This window comes from Schistocerca cancellata, chromosome 2, assembly GCF_023864275.1.
Source record: "Schistocerca cancellata isolate TAMUIC-IGC-003103 chromosome 2, iqSchCanc2.1, whole genome shotgun sequence".
Classification (NCBI taxonomy): domain Eukaryota; kingdom Metazoa; phylum Arthropoda; class Insecta; order Orthoptera; family Acrididae; genus Schistocerca; species Schistocerca cancellata.
The window spans coordinates 627028724-627048919 of NC_064627.1; positions in this window are offsets into that span (position 1 = coordinate 627028724).

The window sequence follows — 20196 nt, forward strand, 5'->3', positions numbered from 1 at the left end:
GTTGTCGGGAAGTTAAAATTCTAATCTTCTTCCTTTTTTCCCGAGGCCGTTTCTATCTTTCCGTTAAATATTCAATCCAGATTTTAGTATCCTGTGTGTGTGTATGTTTCTGAGTGTTCTTGATAATTTCAATGAGCTAAAGAAAATTGCCCTTTACTTCTACCATATTATTACCTTATTACCCAAATCAACAAGCATATCTCTACTCTCTCAAAAATATGCCATTAACTTTAGGGTGTCTTTACCTGCTGTACCCCATTATACTGCCAACACAGAATTTTCTAGAGACACGAAGGTTCCACGAGACACGTGAGAGAGCGTACGGCCGTTGTGAACATCTGACAAACAATCCATACAGATGAGTTCAATGAGTTTTATTCGAGAAATATATGGCTCGTCTAATTGAATTCAGCAGTGTATTGGAGTCCACTGCCTTTCAACTTGATTAAAAAACCATCATCGTAATTACTTATTGCAATAATAGTTTATATGTTTAGGGTCCAGAGAGCACATAAGTTGTTTCATGCCGTATTGCTACCGTGCACCCGGATAGTGGGTAACGCCAACAGACATTCCGCGGCAAATCACGAGATTTGCGGTTTCCTGATGCACTCCATTCGGCGAGGCATACAAATGTAGGTATATCAAAAAACTCCACTGTCATTATTTCGGCTGGCGCGTGCGTGATTGAAATCGCTTTTGTGTCCTATAAATTAAAACAAATAACATTTTTACCGTCGTCCTTTACTAAAAAAAAAGCACGTATTTCAATTAAAGTATGGACCACATCATGTTGCGCTGGAGAACGCAGGTACTGCGGTTTCGAAATGAATAAATAAAAGGAGGCAGAACTGGGTATGGACGCAGATGGAGATCTACAGCAGCTGAAAATTGTTTGTTCATTAATTTCAAAACACGGTATCACGCTTTTTTTTGAAAATACGTCCCCAAAAATACCGTTTAGTATTGTAAATGTTGGCAAATTGTCGTCATGAAAATCATTCAGAATATTTTGTACATTCTGTGCGCGGTCCACGAAAGGAAATTCCTCGACTTTAAGGAGTATGTTTCACGTAATAGGCAGGTCGTCAAAAACGTTTCCGCGACCGCCTTGTTTAAGGCATTGCAATCTGACAGTCCATCACTGCTCATTCTCATAATTTGTTGATTTCATTTACTACAACTATTTCTCATTTAGAACGTATCTTAGATGTTCTGCAGCATTTCAGGGTTCTTTGTTATCGGTTTGCCACTCACAATAAAAAGTTGAAGCAGTCTTTCTTTTGAAATAATTCATGCCAGGTTGTGTTTATTTAACGCTTTTCAGGTACATACACACTCTGCAGTCACATTAATATGACCACCTGTAGCAAACCTGAACAACCAACTTTTGCTACGTAGACCGCATCGTAAGGTGCAGGAAGAGAGTTTACGAGATTCTCGAAGGAACTCAATGACTTTTATTTCAACCCATACACTTTAACTGTATGGACAGTCATGTTTTATTGAGCAGAAATCAATGCGTTTATGTCAAGAAAGCAACTCGTATACTTTGTGGACGAGAATATTTAATAACGCTGATTAATAACTTTTGTTAATATGAATGAGAGCGCACCTCTGTCAGTTGTTTAGTGGTTTCTTCTGGTCTTCCTTTCTGTACTCTTCTCTTTTTATCTGTTCTTTGTTACGTCTGTACTGAAACATGCGGTCCATGTAAGTCAAACATTTCTTCATTTATATCTCGAGATCAAAATGAATCCATTGTCTTTTGATGTTACTCATTTTAATCACATATCACATTTCAACAGCTCGTCTGACAGAAGAGGCAGTGAGTTTTTGTAACCAGAATTAGCTGTCTTGGTCGTGGTCTGTTCAGCCGCCATTTCGGTCACCTCGTTAAGATAATAAATAATTATATTTTTCATGTAGAACTTGAATGTTTTATTTGACGTAGTCCAATGCACAAGTGCAAAAAGAAATTGGCGCATGTTTTATTTCAAATTTCGCAGTAACAGAACTGTATAAACCTAGTCAGTCAATTCCAAAGAAATATTTCGTGTTATTTTCTCTTTAACGAAGTCGAGAGGGACATGTATTTAATTATAACAATATAATAACAACAACAACACTAATAATAATAATAATAATTATTATTATTATTATTATTACCGATAAACAACTGACAGAGATACGCTCTAATTCATGTTAACGAAAGTTTTTAATCAGCGTTATTAAATATTCTTGTTGTAGGGAAGCAGCCTACTCACGCCGTATAAAATTCATATCAGTCTTTCCATTGTGTGCCAGCCAGTCCGCTGTAACTAGCTCTGACGTCATAAATGTTGTGCAATACTTCAAAAATCAAGTAAATAACCTGAAACGTTTCTAGCATGTCAGGAGTAATACTAAATCAATATGTTTTGAATATCAGTTCAGTAACTTTAACCATTTTCGAAATTTGAATATTTTTCTGTAAAAATCATTTGCGCAACAGAAAAGAGCTAAAAACTTAAAAAATTATATTTAGTTTCCCTTTTCATAATAATTTAGTAGAAACAGTATTCTGGATCTCACAAATTAAAAATTTTGTTGAAATTCATGATTTTCCGGTTTTTGTCTTAGAAATTAAGGAAGCAAGATAGATTAAGTAGGCTAATAAATAAGGCTAGGATGTTTACATTTAAGTAGAAGGGAGATCCGCTATAATCATAAAGATGTGAGAAGTTTCAATTGAATAACTATAAAACTATAGCGATAGCGTAACTCAAAAGGGCAAGTTCAGAGCTTTTCTACTGCGTGTAGTGTAATTAAATTAATTCTGTCGCCCAAAATATTTGACTTAGCCACGTCAGACTTTTATTATGACTACTTACCTGTGTGCTGAAGGCACATTTCAATTGAGAACTTCATCGGCCATCAGCAAAGGAAACGATGATTTATTCAGTAACATAAAGTGGTGCATTACTAGCCCAGTGGCTATTCGGGAGAGCGGAAATGATCAGGCGTTCCCTTAGCCGTCCGCACCGCGGCTTTATATATAAGAACGCTGCGCGAGAAAAGAAGGCCCCAGTTCTCTCCAGACGCAGATTAGCACACCACCTGTGCCAGGAGTTGCGTCGCGTCGGTATCATTGCTATAAACAGCCTCGGATGCCGTAATAAGTTACTCGGGACATGCGTAACCATGAAATCGTTTTCGAGTGAAGTGTTAATTCTGGGATGACTTTAATGATCTATCTTCAGTTTGCGTATGTCGTATTCTCACGTGCCGCCGTGGGACAGACATTCTACCATTATTTAGCGTGGCGTTCGATGAACATTATCATCAAATTATGGCGAGCATTCACTTAAACATTTAATTTGAACAGTTATAGTTGCATAAGCACATTAGACTCTGAACTGCTCTGGTAGTTGGATTGTGTGGATCCTTTTTGGTCTGTGACTTTCAGAATATAGTGAACATTTTTAGAGAGAATCGTTTTTGATTATGAATCCCAGACAATCTCCAAATTTCTCAGAGCTATAAGCTGTAGATATAAGTGTATTTCTCAGATGAAGTGGGCACTAGGAATTCTAATTACAGGTTTCGCGTTTTGCTAATCACTTTCTGGTTGCCAATGTTGTAGTTAGTGAGCCAGTGTTGAGAACGGCAAAAGACAGCATAAATAATAGGAACATTTTAAATAACAACATATATTCCACCAGCCGCCACACATATGGTGCATTGGCGGGGAAAAACAAAACATTTTAAATAACATATATTCCACCAGCCGCCCCACATATGGCTAATCGGCCGGGAAAGAAACTGAGTAAAAGTGAAAGTGATTTTTAAATATTCGGATTCAGGAGTGAAATGCGACACGCAACTGAGCAATGGAACAGTAATAGACAGTGTTACGTGTGCATGTGGACGACGCAATTGGATTAACAACGCATCTGGATTGACGGAGCTGGCACTGAGTCTATGGTCGCTGCCGGCATCGCGAGAAGCCAGTTTCGCCTCACCACAGTCGTCCGCCGGAGCAACCGGAGCCGCGCCTGCAGTTGTGGGCCATGCAAACACACAGCAGCCGTCGTAGTGCCGTCTGCAGTTCAACGCTCCACGTCGTATCAGTAATCCTGGTACGCCGCGACGGCAACGCCATACGTCATGCAGAAGTAACTAAGTTAAGTGAAAAGCTGTTAATAATTTTACCAACCTGCACTAAAAGACGGTCGGTGATGGAATCGCCAGAAGAAACTGAGGTTAAACTTAAATCAGAACCTATGTCTGTTGGGGGAACTGTAAATCCAGACAACGGTTCAAGTGTAAATATGCATGAAAATAGTAATGTTAAAGTGAAATATTACGTATTGGCTCCTGACAATAGTGTGAAAAGGGGCAATGATTCAATAATAGAGACCCCTGTCGAAAAGCAGAAATTAGAAATTGTTAATTTATTGGATGATAGTTTATCTGATGAGTTAAAAACGAAACAGTCATCAGAGGTGGTAGAGTTCAAACAGGAGAAATTAGATATGACTGATCAATCAAAAGTTTCATTTAGTTTTGATGATTCTGGTGATGGAGCTAGTTTTTCGTCACCTGAGTGTGATAAAAAGCCAGCTAGTGAGCAACCCAAAGATACTGGGGCTATTGATTTAAATGTAATACTACGAGCAATAGCTGCCAGTAATGCTAGAATTACAGCTGAGTTAAAATCTGATCTAATTGAGGTAAATAACAGGATTGTGGCCAGCCAAAGTAATTTTAATAAACAGTTTGATGTAATGGATAATAAATTAGAATCCAATAAAGCTGAATTAGAAACTTCCTTCAAGGCTGGTTGCAAGAAGTTGAAAGAGGATCTGGATAGTTTGAATTATAAAGTTGATTACAATCATGAGGATATTAAGAGAAAGGTGGCTCAACAATTTTCTGAAACGTATAAAACAGTAAAATCCGAAGTTGCTGAGGTTCGCAAAGACTTCCAAATGGAAGATGCGAAGCTGGAGCACAAGTTAACAGAAAAGATCGAGACGGAATCTGAATTGTGCTCAGATAGGTTTAAAGATGTGAATATTAAAGTAAACATACGTCATGCAGATGTAGATGCAATCAGAACTGATACTACTCATATTGTGCAAAGAGTAGATAATGTTGAAATGAGAGTAGAAAATATCAGTACTAACATTGCTAACATTGAGAGTAAAGTAGCTTCAGTAACTTCTGGTAATGGTAGTATGCAACAAGTTGTAGCTGCAAACGCAGCTTTTATCTTGTGTTGGCAGTTCTTGCGGTTCGATCCAGATAAAAATATCCACCCGCTAGATTTCTGGAACGATTTTGAAGATGTGATTCCACCAACTTGGTCTGAACGAGAGAAAATCTCATTTATTTGAAGCTATTTAGCAGGTGACGCCATGCGTTGATCAGCTGATGTTATGTTGAAGTGTAAAACATTAGCAGAATTTAAAACAGTTTTCATTAATGAGTATTGGTCTAGTAATAAGCAAAATGAAGTGTTGAGAGAATTTTGGAGTGGAAAACGCTTCAATGCAGGCAAGGAATCTATTAAAGAGTTCGCTAGGTCATGGACCTCACGTTTGTCACATTTGGCCGAAAAGCTAAAACCTGAAATCATAATACTAGGTCTTGAAGCCAAACTGCCATGGTATTGGCAAACTAGAATTATATCTGCCCCTAGAGACAATCTGGATCGTTTCATTGAATATTTGGATCGTGTAGAGCGTGTTGCTGCCAATGAGGAACAGGCACGTAATAACAGAAATGGTAATAACACCAGCAGTAATTTTAAGAACGAGCAGAGTAGCAATGTAAACATCAGAACAGTAGGTGTTCGCCATCCGAAGAGAGGTAGGAATTGGAGGAATAATTATCAGAACCAACCATGGCATCCAAATGATAGTAATTTTGTTCCGAACAAAATTATGCTGGTAAACAACAGTGCGAAAAGCAATGCTGTGCCAGTTAACTATGATGGTAATAAAGGAAACAGTAGTAGGCCGAGGCAGGAAAACTAGTTCCCGTCTATGAGGACACTGGTGCTCACGAGGCGGTTACTTTTCCTAAGCCAGTAATTACAGTAATTGGTAAGACAGATCAGAATACTAAAACTGAACATGTGGAATAAGGGTCGGTAGCATCCAAGGATACAGTAGAAATATTAGATCACTCACAGTATTTGATAGATACCGTGTTAGAGACGCTTTCTAAGTGGGAAGAGAAAGAGAAGGCGCAGCAGTGTAACAGTAGGGAAGAGTTACAAAATACTGAATTGTCAGGTGAAGAAGCAGAAGAAATTCATGCTTATATTTACGATGAGGATGATGTGCTCTTATCTAAAGTGCCTGTGCAGGATGTTGATACTGTACTAATAGATTTAGGACAGGAGGTAAGTGAGAATGTAGAGGATAGCCTGTTGGGGGTCGATGAACCCAGTAGCTGTGACCAGTTGTTACTTGAGAAGGAACCCGACGATAATAGTGAAAGTCGTTTATCTGTAACTAGTGTTATGCCCGGTCTGGAGGCGCAGAATCGCTTAGAATACAGTAATTTGGGTCATGTTCAGCAAACTAAATGTAATGAAATCGTGCGGTGTTTCAACGTAGAATAAGCCACCCTATAATAATAGTGAATATGTTGGGTATCAATGTACGTTGTCTCTTAGACAGTGGAAGTGAGGTGAGTGCGATATCTCAGTCCTTCTTTGATGCACTACCTGGTAGAGACAAGCTTACAGTAATGAGGGTATCAAGACTAAGGATAATTGGTGCTACTGGCAAGGTGTCAAAAACGCTAAAGCAAGAAGCTTTGCAGCCCTTTAACATTAATGGTAATTTAATTGATCATCCATGCTTAATTGTAAATAATCTCAGTATTGAGGTTTTAATTGGCATAGATTTCTTGTCAAAATATCAGAGTGTTGTTGACTTTGAAAGAAGCCAGTTAAAAATGGTCTTGCCGATAACCAGAGTAATTACGGTACCTTTTATTGACAAACATGTAGTAACTAATGATGAAACTTGGGAGCTGCCTATACGAGTTATGAAAAATAGGAGATATTGGGACGAAGGTGTTAATCTTAGTAAATACCAAGGACTTTTCAGGATAATAGGAAAACCACATGCTAATGCATATAGTCTAGAGTACCCTAAAAGTAAGAAGCTATTAGGTCTCAGGAACGTGATCGACCTAAAGAAGTTCATAGGTAGTGAATGAATTCTGTAGGGAGGAGGTTGTTCTGTAACCTCTACACAGTGTGGCAGCTGTGCAGTCCCAGCTGTGTGAGATCTTCTTTCCCATTTCAGGTCTCACCCATTCTTCATCTTTCCTATCTACAAAAATTTCGACTCCTTCTTTCCAATACGAATATTTTCTGAAACTAATGAATTCTGTAGGGAGGAGGTTGTTCTGTAACCTTGTAGGTAGGCTATGTAAGTAGGCTGTTTATGTTTTCTTATTGGCAACGTTTCGTAGCGCTCTGTATGAAAATCACTGGCTGTGCTGTGTGCAGTCTGCATTGTTGTCTGCCATTGTAGTGTTGGGTAGCTGGATGTTAACAGCGCGTAGCGTTGCGCCGTTGCGCAGTTGGAGGTGAGCCGCCAGCAGTGGTGGATGTGGGGAGAGAGATGGCGGAGTTTGGAAATTTGTAAGACTGGATGGCATGAACTGATATATATATATATATATATATATATATATATATATATATATATATATACATACATATTATGATTATTAAGGTAAATACATTGTTTGTTCTCTATTAAAATCTTTCATTTGCTAACTATGCCTACTAGTAGTTAGTGCCTTCCTTAGTTTGAATCTGTTATTTAGCTGGCAGTAGTGGCGCTCGCTGTTTTGCTGTAGCTTGAGTAACGAAGATTTTTGTGAGGTAAGTGATTTGCGAAAGGTATAGGTTAATGTTAGTCAGGGCCATTCTTTTGTAGGGATTTTTGAAAGTCAGATGGCGTTGCGCTAAAAATATTGTATGTCAGTTTAAGCACAGTTGTATAATTGTTCAGAGGGTATGTTCCAACCTCTACACAGTGTGGCAGCTGTGCAGTCCCAGCTGTGTGAGATCTTCTTTCCTTTTCAGGTCTCACTCATTCTTGATCTTTCCTATCTACAAAAATTTCGACCCCTTCTTTCCAATACGAAAATTTTCTGAAACCAATGAATTCTATAGGGAGGAGGTTGTTCCATAACCTCTAAACAGTGTGGCAGCTCTGCAGTCCCAGCTGTGTGAGATCTTCTTTCCCATTTCAGGTCTCACTCACTTTTCATCTTTTCTATCCATCTAAAATTTCGACCTCTTTTTTCCAACACATTAAATTTTCCGTTATGGTTATCAAGCCAATAATAAACTAATGAATTCTGTAGGGAGGAGGTTGTTCTGTAACCTCTACACAGTGTGGCAGCTGTGAAGTCCCAGCTGTGTGAGATCTTCTTTCCTCTTCAGGTCTCACTTATTCTTCATCTGTCCTATCCACCAAAATTTCGACTCCTTCTTTGCAATGAAAAAAAAATTACGTCATGGCTATCATGCCATGAGTTCTGTAACCATTCTATCCACCGATTAGTGAAGAAAATACCTAATGTGACAAACCTAACAGTGACATAAACAATAGAGAAGTATGACGTAATTAAGGTACAAATGTATTTGAGCAGCAAGTATATATAGAACCCTGGTAATATTGTAAGTACAAAGTGTTGTTTTATTGTAAGTGGTCCCACAATAATATTTAAAAACATATACAAGTTCGTTTATAAGCAGGATCTGAAGTGTATGCATTAGAGCTACTGCCGCTCCCTGCCGCCGTTGGATAAGCAGCTGCAGCAGCTAGTCGTATACTCCTAGCTCACTCATTTGTTACATAGTTTAATTCTTAATTTCTTTGCGTGTTTTTGGTACTTGCATTGTTTAATTCATAAATTTCTGGCGTATTATAGTATTTGAGAGTTGTAGCATCGCGTTTTAGTACCTGAATAGTGTAAATTCGCGTAGTCGTCTGTCATCTGTTTTTGTTTTGAACGGCCAGTGTCGGTTGGTCACAGTCAGTGTGCTCCCTGCCGCCGTTGGATAAGCAGCTGCAGCAGCAAGTCGTATACTCCTAGCTCACTCATTTGTTACATAGTTTAATTCTTAATTTCTTTGCGTGTTTTTGGTACTTGCATTGTTTAATTCATAAATTTCGGGCGTATTATAGTATTTGAGAGTTGTAGCAACGCGTTTTAGTACCTGAATAGTGTAAATTCGCGTAGTCGTCTGTCATCTGTTTTTGTTTTGAACGGCCGGTGTCGGTTGGTCACAGTCAGTGTGCTCCCTGCCGCCGTTGGATAAGCAGCTGCAGCTGCAAGTCGTATACTCCTAGCTCACTCATTTGTTACATAGTTTAATTCTTAATTTCTTTGCGTGTTTTTGGTACTTGCATTGTTTAATTCATAAATTTCGGGCGTATTATAGTATTTGAGAGTTGTAGCATCACGTTTTAGTACTCGAATAGTGTTAAATCGCGTAGTCTCCTTCCGCCGCCGAGCAGTGTGTCAGCAGTGCACAAGTGGCAGCATTACTGCATTTACTAGGCAATCTTGTATTTTAATAACCGCTTCAATTTTGTGTCGTTTTATTTGCGCTCTCTGTAGATTAGTTCAGACGTTCTTTGCACAAGTTTTTAGCATGGATAGGGACTGCAACTGCTGTGTTCGGATGCAGGCTGAGTTGGCATCCCTTCGCTCCCAGCTTCAGGCAGTGTTGGCTTCGGTCACACAGCTTGAGGCTGTTGCCAATGGGCATCACTGTGGGGGTCCGGATGGGGGTTTGTCGGGGACGGCCAGCTCGTCCCACGCATCCCCCGATCGGACTACGACTGTGGTTGCCCGGGATACTGCCCGCATTGAGGCTGATCCCTCACCTGTGGTAGAGTGGGAGGTCGTCTCAAGGTGTGGCAGGGGGCGAAAGACATTCCGGAGGGCTGAACGGAAGGCCTCTCCAGTTTGTCTGACGAACCGGTTTCAGGCTCTGTCTCAGGCTGATACTGATCTTCAGCCTGACATGGCTGCTTGTCCTGTTCCAGAGGTTGCCCCTCAGTCTGCAAGATCCGGGCAGTCGCAGAGGGTGGGCTTACTGGTAGTTGGGAGCTCCAACGTCAGGCGCGTAATGGGGCCCCTTAGGGATATGGCAGCAAGGGAGGGGAAGAAAACCAAAGTGCACTCCGTGTGCATACCGGGGGGAGTCATTCCAGATGTGGAAAGGGTCCTTCTGGATGCCATGAAGGGTACAGGGTGCACCCATCTGCAGGTGGTCGCTCATGTCGGCACCAATGATGTGTGTCGCTATGGATCGGAGGAAATCCTCTCTGGCTTCCGGCGGCTATCTGATTTGGTGAAGACTGCCAGTCTCGCTAGCGGGATGAAAGCAGAGCTCACCATCTGCAGCATCGTCGACAGGACTGACTGCGGACCTTTGGTACAGAGCCGAGTGGAGGGTCTGAATCAGAGGCTGAGACGGTTCTGCGACCATGTGGGCTGCAGATTCCTCGACTTGCGCCATAGGGTGGTGGGGTTTCGGGTTCCGCTGGATAGGTCAGGAGTCCACTACACGCAACAAGCGGCTACACGGGTAGCAGGGGTTGTGTGGCGTGGGCTGGGCGGTTTTTTAGGTTAGATGGCCTCGGGCAAGTGCAGAAAGGGCAACAGCCTCAACGGGTGCGGGGCAAAGTCAGGACATGCGGGGACCAAGCAGCAATCGGTATTGTAATTGTAAACTGTCGAAGCTGCGTTGGCAAAGTACCGGAACTTCAAGCGCTGATAGAAAGCACCGAAGCTGAAATCGTTATAGGTACAGAAAGCTGGCTGAAGCCAGAGATAAATTCTGCTGAAATTTTTACAAAGGCACAGACGGTGTTTAGAAAGGATAGATTGCATGCAACCGGTGGTGGAGTGTTCGTCGCTGTTAGTAGTAGTTTATCCTGTAGTGAAGTAGAAGTGGATAGTTCCTGTGAATTATTATGGGTGGAGGTTACACTCAACAACCGAGCTAGGTTAATAATTGGCTCCTTTTACCGACCCCCCGACTCAGCAGCATTAGTGGCAGAACAACTGACAGAAAATTTGGAATACATTTCACATAAATTTTCTCAGCATGTTATGGTCTTAGGTGGAGATTTCAATTTACCAGATATAGACTGGGACACTCAGATGTTTAGGACGGGTGGTAGGGACAGAGCATCGAGTGACATTATACTGAGTGCACTATCCGAAAATTACCTCGAGCAATTAAACAGAGAACCGACTCGTGGAGATAACATCTTGGACCTACTGATAACAAACAGACCCGAACTTTTCGACTCTGTAAGTGCAGAACAGGGAATCAGTGATCATAAGGCCGTTGCAGCATCCCTGAATATGGAAGTTAATAGGAATATAAAAAAAGGGAGGAAGGTTTATCTGTTTAGCAAGAGTAATAGAAGGCAGATTTCAGACTACCTAACAGATCAAAACGAAAATTTCTGTTCCGACACTGACAATGTTGAGTGTTTATGGAAAAAGTTCAAGGCAATCGTAAAATGCGTTTTAGACAGGTACGTGCCGAGCAAAACTGTGAGGGACGGGAAAAACCCACCGTGGTACAACAACAAAGTTAGGAAACTACTGCGAAAGCAAAGAGAGCTTCACTCCAAGTTTAAACGCAGCCAAAACCTCTCAGACAAACAGAAGCTAAACGATGTCAAAGTTAGCGTAAGGAGGGCTATGCGTGAAGCGTTCAGTGAATTCGAAAGTAAAATACTAGGTACCGACTTGACAGAAAATCCTAGGAAGTTCTGGTCTTACGTTAAATCAGTAAGTGGCTCGAAACATCATGTCCAGACACTCCGGGATGATGATGGCATTGAAACAGAGGATGACAAGCGTAAAGCTGAAATACTAAACACCTTTTTCCAAAGCTGTTTCACAGAGGAAGACCGCACTGCAGTTCCTTCTCTAAATCCTCGCACCAACGAAAAAATGGCTGACATTGAAATAAGTGTCCAAGGAATAGAAAAGCAACTGGAATCACTCAACAGAGGAAAGTCCACTGGACCTGACGGGATACCAATTCGATTCTACACAGAGTACGCGAAAGAACTTGCCCCCCTTCTAACAGCCGTGTACCGCAAGTCTCTAGAGGAACAGAAGGTTCCAAATGATTGGAAAAGAGCACAGGTAGTCCCAGTCTTCAAGAAGGGTCGTCGAGCAGATGCGCAAAACTATAGACCTATCTCTCTGACGTCGATCTGTTGTAGAATTTTAGAACATGTCTTTTGCTCGAGTATCATGTCGTTTTTGGAAACTCAGAATCTACTATGTAGGAATCAACATGGATTCCGGAAACAGCGATCGTGTGAAACCCAACTCGCTTTATTTGTTCATGAGACCCAGAAAATATTAGATACAGGCTCCCAGGTAGATGCCATTTTCCTTGACTTCCGGAAGGCGTTCGATACAGTTCCGCACCGTCGCCTGATAAACAAAGTAAGAGCCTACGGAATATCAGACCAGCTGTGTGGCTGGATTGAAGAGTTTTTAGCAAACAGAACACAGCATGTTGTTCTCAATGGAGAGACATCTACAGACGTTAAAGTAACCTCTGGCGTGCCACAGGGGAGTGTTATGGGACCATTACTTTTCACAATATATATAAATGACCTAGTAGATAGTGTCGGAAGTTCCATACGGCTTTTCGCGGATGATGCTGTAGTATACAGAGAAGTTGCAGCATTAGAAAATTGTAGCGAAATGCAGGAAGATCTGCAGCGGATAGGCACTTGGTGCAGGGAGTGGCAACTGACCCTTAACATAGAGAAATGTAATGTATTGCGAATACATAGAAAGAAGGATCCTTTATTGTATGATTATATGATAGCGGAACAAACACTGGTAGCAGTTACTTCTGTAAAATATCTGGGAGTATGCGTGCGGAACGATTTGAAGTGGAATGATCATATAAAATTAATTGTTGGTAAGGCGGGTACCAGGTTGAGATTCATTGGGAGAGTCCTTAGAAAATGTAGTCCATCAACAAAGGAGGCGGCTTACAAAACACTCGTTCGACCTATACTTGAGTATTGCTCATCAGTGTGGGATCCGTACCAGATCGGGTTGACGGAGGAGATAGAGAAGATCCAAAGAAGAGCGGCGCGTTTCGTCACAGGGTTATTTGGTAACCGTGATAGCGTTACGGAGATGTTTAACAAACTCAAGTGGCAGACTCTGCAAGAGAGGCGCTCTGCATCGCGGTGTAGCTTGCTCGCCAGGTTTCGAGAGGGTGCGTTTCTGGATGAGGTATCGAATATATTGCTTCCCCCTACTTATACCTCCCGAGGAGATCACGAATGTAAAATTAGAGAGATTAGAGCGCGCACAGAGGCTTTCAGACAGTCGTTCTTCCCGCGAACCATACGCGACTGGAACAGGAAAGGGAGATAATGACAGTGGCACGTAAAGTGCCCTCCGCCACACACCGTTGGGTGGCTTGCGGAGTAGAAATGTAGATGTAGATGAATTAATAGTAAAAGAGATTGCTTAGTGCTATGAAAAATATTCGGATAAGTTGTAAGAAAGAACTCACCTTGTGTAGCAAGGAATGGCAGTGTAATAGAATTGAGTAGTGTTTGTGGTTGAGACGTGAAGGACACGTCCCTGAAATATTTATAAGGTTGGAGCTGGCCGTTATTTGGTGTAGTGTGTGACAGAACACACCTACACGTATTGAGGTTATGAGTTGGAGGCGTGAATGTGACCATAGGTACCCTTATGTTAGATGAGACAGAGCAGCTCATGGTGTCCTATAGGTTTAAGGAATTTAGCATTGCGCTCGTCTGTCGTTACTTAATGCACTTTAGTGGTAGGTCGAGAGAGACTACCTGTGGTTTCAGTGTCCGATCGAGTGGAAATGGATTGCCACGTGAGCAAACTGATCAGCTGCAATACACTATAGATATGAAATAAATGTGCTATCATATGCTTTAAATGTTAATAGAGTGAGTGTGAAATAAGTACATTCACTAGCAACACAATTGAGAAACATAATGGCAGACATGAAACATTATTTATAGCTCAGCGTAAATACACACCGATGAAGTAAGTACATAATTGCAGATGTGGAACTGACACAGCAGCAGAGGACCAATAAGTGGATTTAGTAGTCAACTAACCGTAGTGTGTTTTGAACACTCAGAACTGTACTATTACCACAAGTTACTCACATGTACAAAGAAGCTGAAAAGACAACTACTAATCAAATATACTCATACTATCTCTAAGAGTAAGGTAATCGAAGATGAGTCAGTTAAGTAAGTAAAATACAAATGTGTCAGGAATGTACCAAGCATTGGTTCAGTGTTCCGGCCCAGATATAATAAATTGAGATTAAATAGGATTTATGACTGTATGCCTTGAGCATAAATTTTCTCTAGTACGTGACTAACGGCGTTTTGAGCCATTTGTTTATTGATTTTATGACAGTTAAGTAACCACGAGAGTACAATTGAAAAAGTTCTGTTAACTTTGTTCCAGTAACATATTGAAAGATAAAATGTATATATCCCCATTTCATTGTGACCCACCCTTAGATATTAAGTGAACAGAGTCTGAGGCACTCTTTTTGTTTGTTCTACAGGACAAACCAGATAATGGCAGCCTGGTAGCTGCGTGAAAGCGTGGAGTGACTTGGACACAACTCACAGTGGCCCCTCCCCTTTCCCCATGTAATTTAGAGAGAACGTGAAGGACGCACACCATAGCAACTTCCCCTCCTCTACCCTTGTGAATGGATGTGTAGAACGTCAGCCAAAGCGGCTACAACCATGTGTGTAAAAATGAAATTGTCGTGATGTGTGAAATTTTCTTTCAGGTTTAGAAAAGACGGCTAAGATATAATTATCTGTTTATGTATCATTAACTCTGTTATTTTCTTTGAATTTGTGTATGTAAAAATGTATTTAATGTATTTAAGATTTTCATAATTTTACATATTTTTATGTGTTTATTTGTCTAAGGCAATATGTACGCCAAAGTGTTTTATTGACTCTGCTTAAATTTTAAGTGATAATGTTGCTTAAGAGGCAGTGAACATGCCAGCAATTTAAATAATTGGAGTAGGTAATCAGTTTTCTTTTTAATATTTCTATATGTTTACATTTAAATTTTAAATTTTCATAGGGAGTTGAGCTGCACTCTTGCTTCCCTTTTGTAATAATTTTCTTTTACATTAAAAAAAAATTAAGTAGAGTGTGATGTAGGGAAGCAGCCTACTCACGCTGTATAAAATTCATATCAGCCTTTCTATTGTGTGCCAACCAGTCCGCTGTAACTAGCTCTGACGTCATAAATGTTGTGCAATACTTCAAAAATCAAGTAAATAACCTGAAACGTTTCTAGCATGCCAGGAGTAATACTAAATCAATATGTGTTGAATATCAGTTCAATAACTTTAACCATTTTCGAAATTTGGATATTTTTCTGTAAAAATAATTGGTGCAACAGAAAAGAAATAAAAACTTAAAAAATTAAATTTAGTTTCCCTTTTCATAATAATTTAGTAGAAACAGTATTCTGGATCCCATAAATTAAAAATTTTGTTGAAATTCATGATTTTCCGGTTTTTTTCTTAGAAATTAAGGAAGGAAGATAGATTAAGTAGGCTAATAAATAAGGCTAGGATGTTTAAATTTAAGTAGAAGGGAGATCCACTATAATCATAAAGATGTGTGAGGTTTCAATTGAATAAATATAAAACTATAGCGATAGCGTATCTCCAAGGGGCAAGTTCAGTGCTCGTCTACTGCGTGTAGTGTAATTAAATTAATTCTGTCACCCAAAATATTTGACTTAGCCACGTCAGACTTTTATTATGATTACTTACCTGTGTGCTGAAGGCTCATTTGAATTGAGAGCTTCATCAGCCATCAGCAAAGGAAGCGATGATTTATTCAATAACTTAAAGTGGTGCATTACTAGCCCAGTGGCTAGTCGGGAGAGCGGAAATGATCAGGCGTTCCCTTAGCCGTCCGCACCGCGCTTTATATATAAGAACGCTGTGCGAGAAAAGAAGGCCCCAGTTCTCTCCAGACGCTGATTAGCACACCACTAGTGCCAGGAGTTGCGTCGCGTCGGTATCATTGCTATAAACAGCCTCGGATGCCGTAATAAGTTACTCGGGATACGCGTAACCATGAAATCGTTTTCGAGTGAAGTGTTAATTCTGGGATGACTTTAATGATCTATCTTCAGTTTGCGTATGTCGTATTTTCATGTGCCGCCGCGGGACAGACATTCTACCATTATTTAGCGTGGCGTTTGATGAACATTATCATCAAATTATGGCGAGCATTCACTAAAACATTTAATTTGAACAGTTATAGTTGCATTAGCGCATTAGACTCTGAACTGGTCTGGTAGTTGGATTGTGTGGATCCTTTTTGGTCTGTGACTTTCAGAATATAGTGAACACCTTTAGAGAGCATCGTTTTTGATTATGAATCCCAGACAATCTCCTAATTCCTCAGAGCTATAAGCTGTAGCTATAAGTGTACCATTTGTTAGGATAATATCTCAATACTTGTGTATGTATATTTCTTTGTCAAAGTAATTCTTGGAAATAATTCGTATTTGTTAGTGTAACAATGTTGAAATGAGTGTCTAGAAACAAAAACATTTTAGTTATACATGATATTTAGAAAATGTGTTAGAAATAGATTTTACTTAATTACTAAATATATAAAAAAATATTTTTCTAAGAAAATCGATGTGAAAGACTCCTCACTTTCGATAACAAACTTCACACTTAAATAAAGAAAGAAAATAATTAAATATTAATAATAGCATAAAAATATTCTTTTCTTGTCATTTTTGAGAATAATTTGGAAGAATAAAAATATAAATTAGTAATACAAGCTAGCGTAGAACCAGAATAACGTGGCTGAACAGTAGGCAACAAAATTTAGATAAAGCAATAATTTTTGACTAACTTAGACAACGATTCAATCCTTGCCTAAATTCAGTGCAAAAATTATATTCGAAGGGTGGTGATAAGTAAGGTGTCAGGCAAATCCAACATCTTCCATGAAAACCCTGACATGATAAGCAAATCCAGTAGTATGTCACATAGCTCCGAATAAATCGTGACATTAAACTAACCAAAGTAATACGAGTAACGAGTGAGCAAATGGAATACCACAGACTAACACAAGAATGCCTAAATGCATGTCACACATTCCCACCGTGAGACAGACGCAGTACTGAGGGGAGAAACGAGAGCAGAAGCCGAGAGCAGAACCGTGTTAAGCTGGAAAGCCCTACGATAAGGGACGGACGGACACCCACGTCGCCAGCTAACCGCTAGGACCGCACCACCCGCAAGTTTTAGCGTGAGACTTTTTCGCGTCTCTGTTACGTTAGGACCACCCCCCCCCCCCCCCCAGCCCATGTTAAAAGCTAGAGCCGTCCAGAAGAACAGTATAGATCTTACGATAACACAAAAAGGTCTACACCACCCGCAAGTTTTAGCGTGAGACTTTTTCGCGTCCCTGGTTCGTTAGGACCACAACGCAGCCCATGTTAAGAGATAGAGCCCTCCAGAAGAACAGTATAGATCTTACGATAACGCTAAAAGGACCACACCAGCTGCAAGTTTTAGCGTGAGACTTTTTAGCTTCTCTTTTACGTTGCAAACTTTAAAAACATTGCCCCACCACGAAAAATATAACGTTTCTCATTGGATAGACAGAATTTTTGTAGTCGGAGCTTATGGTTAACATTGACACCCTGATTGGTCAGATGAAAACACAGCCAGATAGTTTTTTTAAACCAACTTCAGTAAATTGTAGTATGGAGAAGTTAGGAGAGAGTTGCTTCCGAGAGGGCGAGCTGGACGGAGCTGCGCCGGTCGCCGCCGCCTGACGAACACCGACAAGGTAATGAACGCACGGGATGCCACATTTTTGAGCGCATAAGGCTTCACTCAGAACTGCAGAAGTCTCATCTGTCACATCCCCTTTACGTAATACTAGTGTCGATCGTCAATTGAAGCTCATGGTGTTCACATTTGCCACTTGAAGTAAAAATCTGAAACGCGATGATTTTTCTGTTATATATTTATTGAGAACCCACATCAGCCACTGTAATTTACGACAAGTTAGATAAGTAATTAAAGATAATTGAGGGTAACTGCAGACCATTTTGATAGTTTTCTCTTTTGTGAAACTTAATTTAAATCTAGATTATAGATGTGATACGGCATAGGTCATCCTTTGATCCATTGGAAACCCATTCAGGGAATATTCGTCCACATTTTTGTTGAATGCAGTTGGTTTTCACCATCCTGTATTAAAACATTTCCTTTTATCAATAGTGCAATTTATAAACGATGTTTTGTGAGTAGAATAACATTTCCAATGGTAAACTTAACTGCTTTTTCGACGTTATTTTACCAGCTAACTAAAAATAGCAAAGCCTTGAACCCCTTCCACTAAATTTAGTTAGTATTAAGATTCTTTTACAGGGAGTGCAGTGGAGCTGACGCTGAAATCATTAAGTATTTGGTTATATCATCGCTAGTCTCACTGAACTCTTCTGAATTTTACATGTCATGTGTGGTCTGGCGTCTCCTTACCAGCAACAGGTCCCAGGTTCAAACTATTCAGTTCCCTAAAAAACACCCTCAGAGCGTCGTTGCGCGAAAGTGGTAGGGAGACACGATATAGAACAAACAGACACAAACAATGCAATAATAGCCTGATGAACAGAGTATCAAAAATAGACACACTAAAAGCGCTGGAACGCGTCTCCCGATCTCTCCGCGCGCTCTGCGCAACAACCTCATATCCAAAGATTTTACAACGCAGAAGCACTCCTATTATCGTTGCTAGTCGATGGAAATAACAATTCCTTTGGCTTTTTCCCAGAGCTTATAAGTTTCACAGTAAAACACAGATAAATACAATAAAACGTCAACAGACTTCTACCTAAATGTACACATACAGTGAAGCAATGTCCTTACTTATTAAAAGAAAGCATTTTAATTACAAATATTTACATAAAATTAAAAAAAATTATCGGTAGCAGGTGCCAAGCATCCTGCATTTTCGGTGTTACAAACTGTCAAGTCGTTATAGACCTCAGGAAAATCACTCCGTTTCCTGAACTGTTATCCGCGTCACACTGACACCCTTTGTATACTCTTCAGCCATGTGCCGTCTGTGAGTGGTTATTGCACATTGTCCACGAACACAGGCGATGATCGCATGAATGTGACTGTACCGTGTATAACATTACTGTTAACTAAAACGAGTAAAAACATAAGTCATCAGATTACAAGCCGGCATTGCGGGTAAATCAGTTGTGAAACACCCATGAGACCTTCCACACAAATATTTCTACAAGACTTTTCTGTTACTGGCTGGTTAGAAAATAAACGTCGAAAAAGCAGTTAAGTTTACCATTGGAAATGTTATTCTACTCACAAAACATCGTTTATAAATATCATTGCTTAAGTGACCTTCAGATGTTAAAAATATTGACACTGTACTGGGATTCGAGCTCTGATCCGAATTTTTCTCTGGATTTGAACTCTGTCCCATCATTTCGTTGTTTCCTCAAGATGCCATACTCTTCCAGGTCTCTACGAACTGTGTGAGCCTAACTATTAGAGAGAATTTGATAGTTGACGCTTCTTCGCATAAGGTCACCAAGGATGATAGGCGCGAGGGCTGGAGTCCTAGGCAGCACAGAACTATTCGTTGATTTACCTCTAGCCAAGCCTGTTCATGTTTCACTTTTTGAGCAAGAAACAATAAATGCTTCTTGTCTATTCATAGCTATAAGACAAGAGCAAGAAGTGTCAGTTTTCAATTCCTACCGGGCAAAATCATTTGTATCATTGTTTCAGGTTCCAACACCACAGAGTTGGTGAACGTGTTTAATATCTGATATCTAACTGTGCTTAGTTAACAGTTCATAAAGGTACTGCGTTCCACTCCCTGTAAATGACGACAACTTTGCTTCTGGCGTTTCAAACTTGTGTGTTGTTTTTATTGCATACCTTTCGTGATTACTTCTCAGGGGCAATATAAGGTCTATGGGGTTCTCGGTGCAGTGCTAACAGTATCGTCATTTATTTGCAGGTTCGGGCATTCGGCATAGTAAACTGATAAT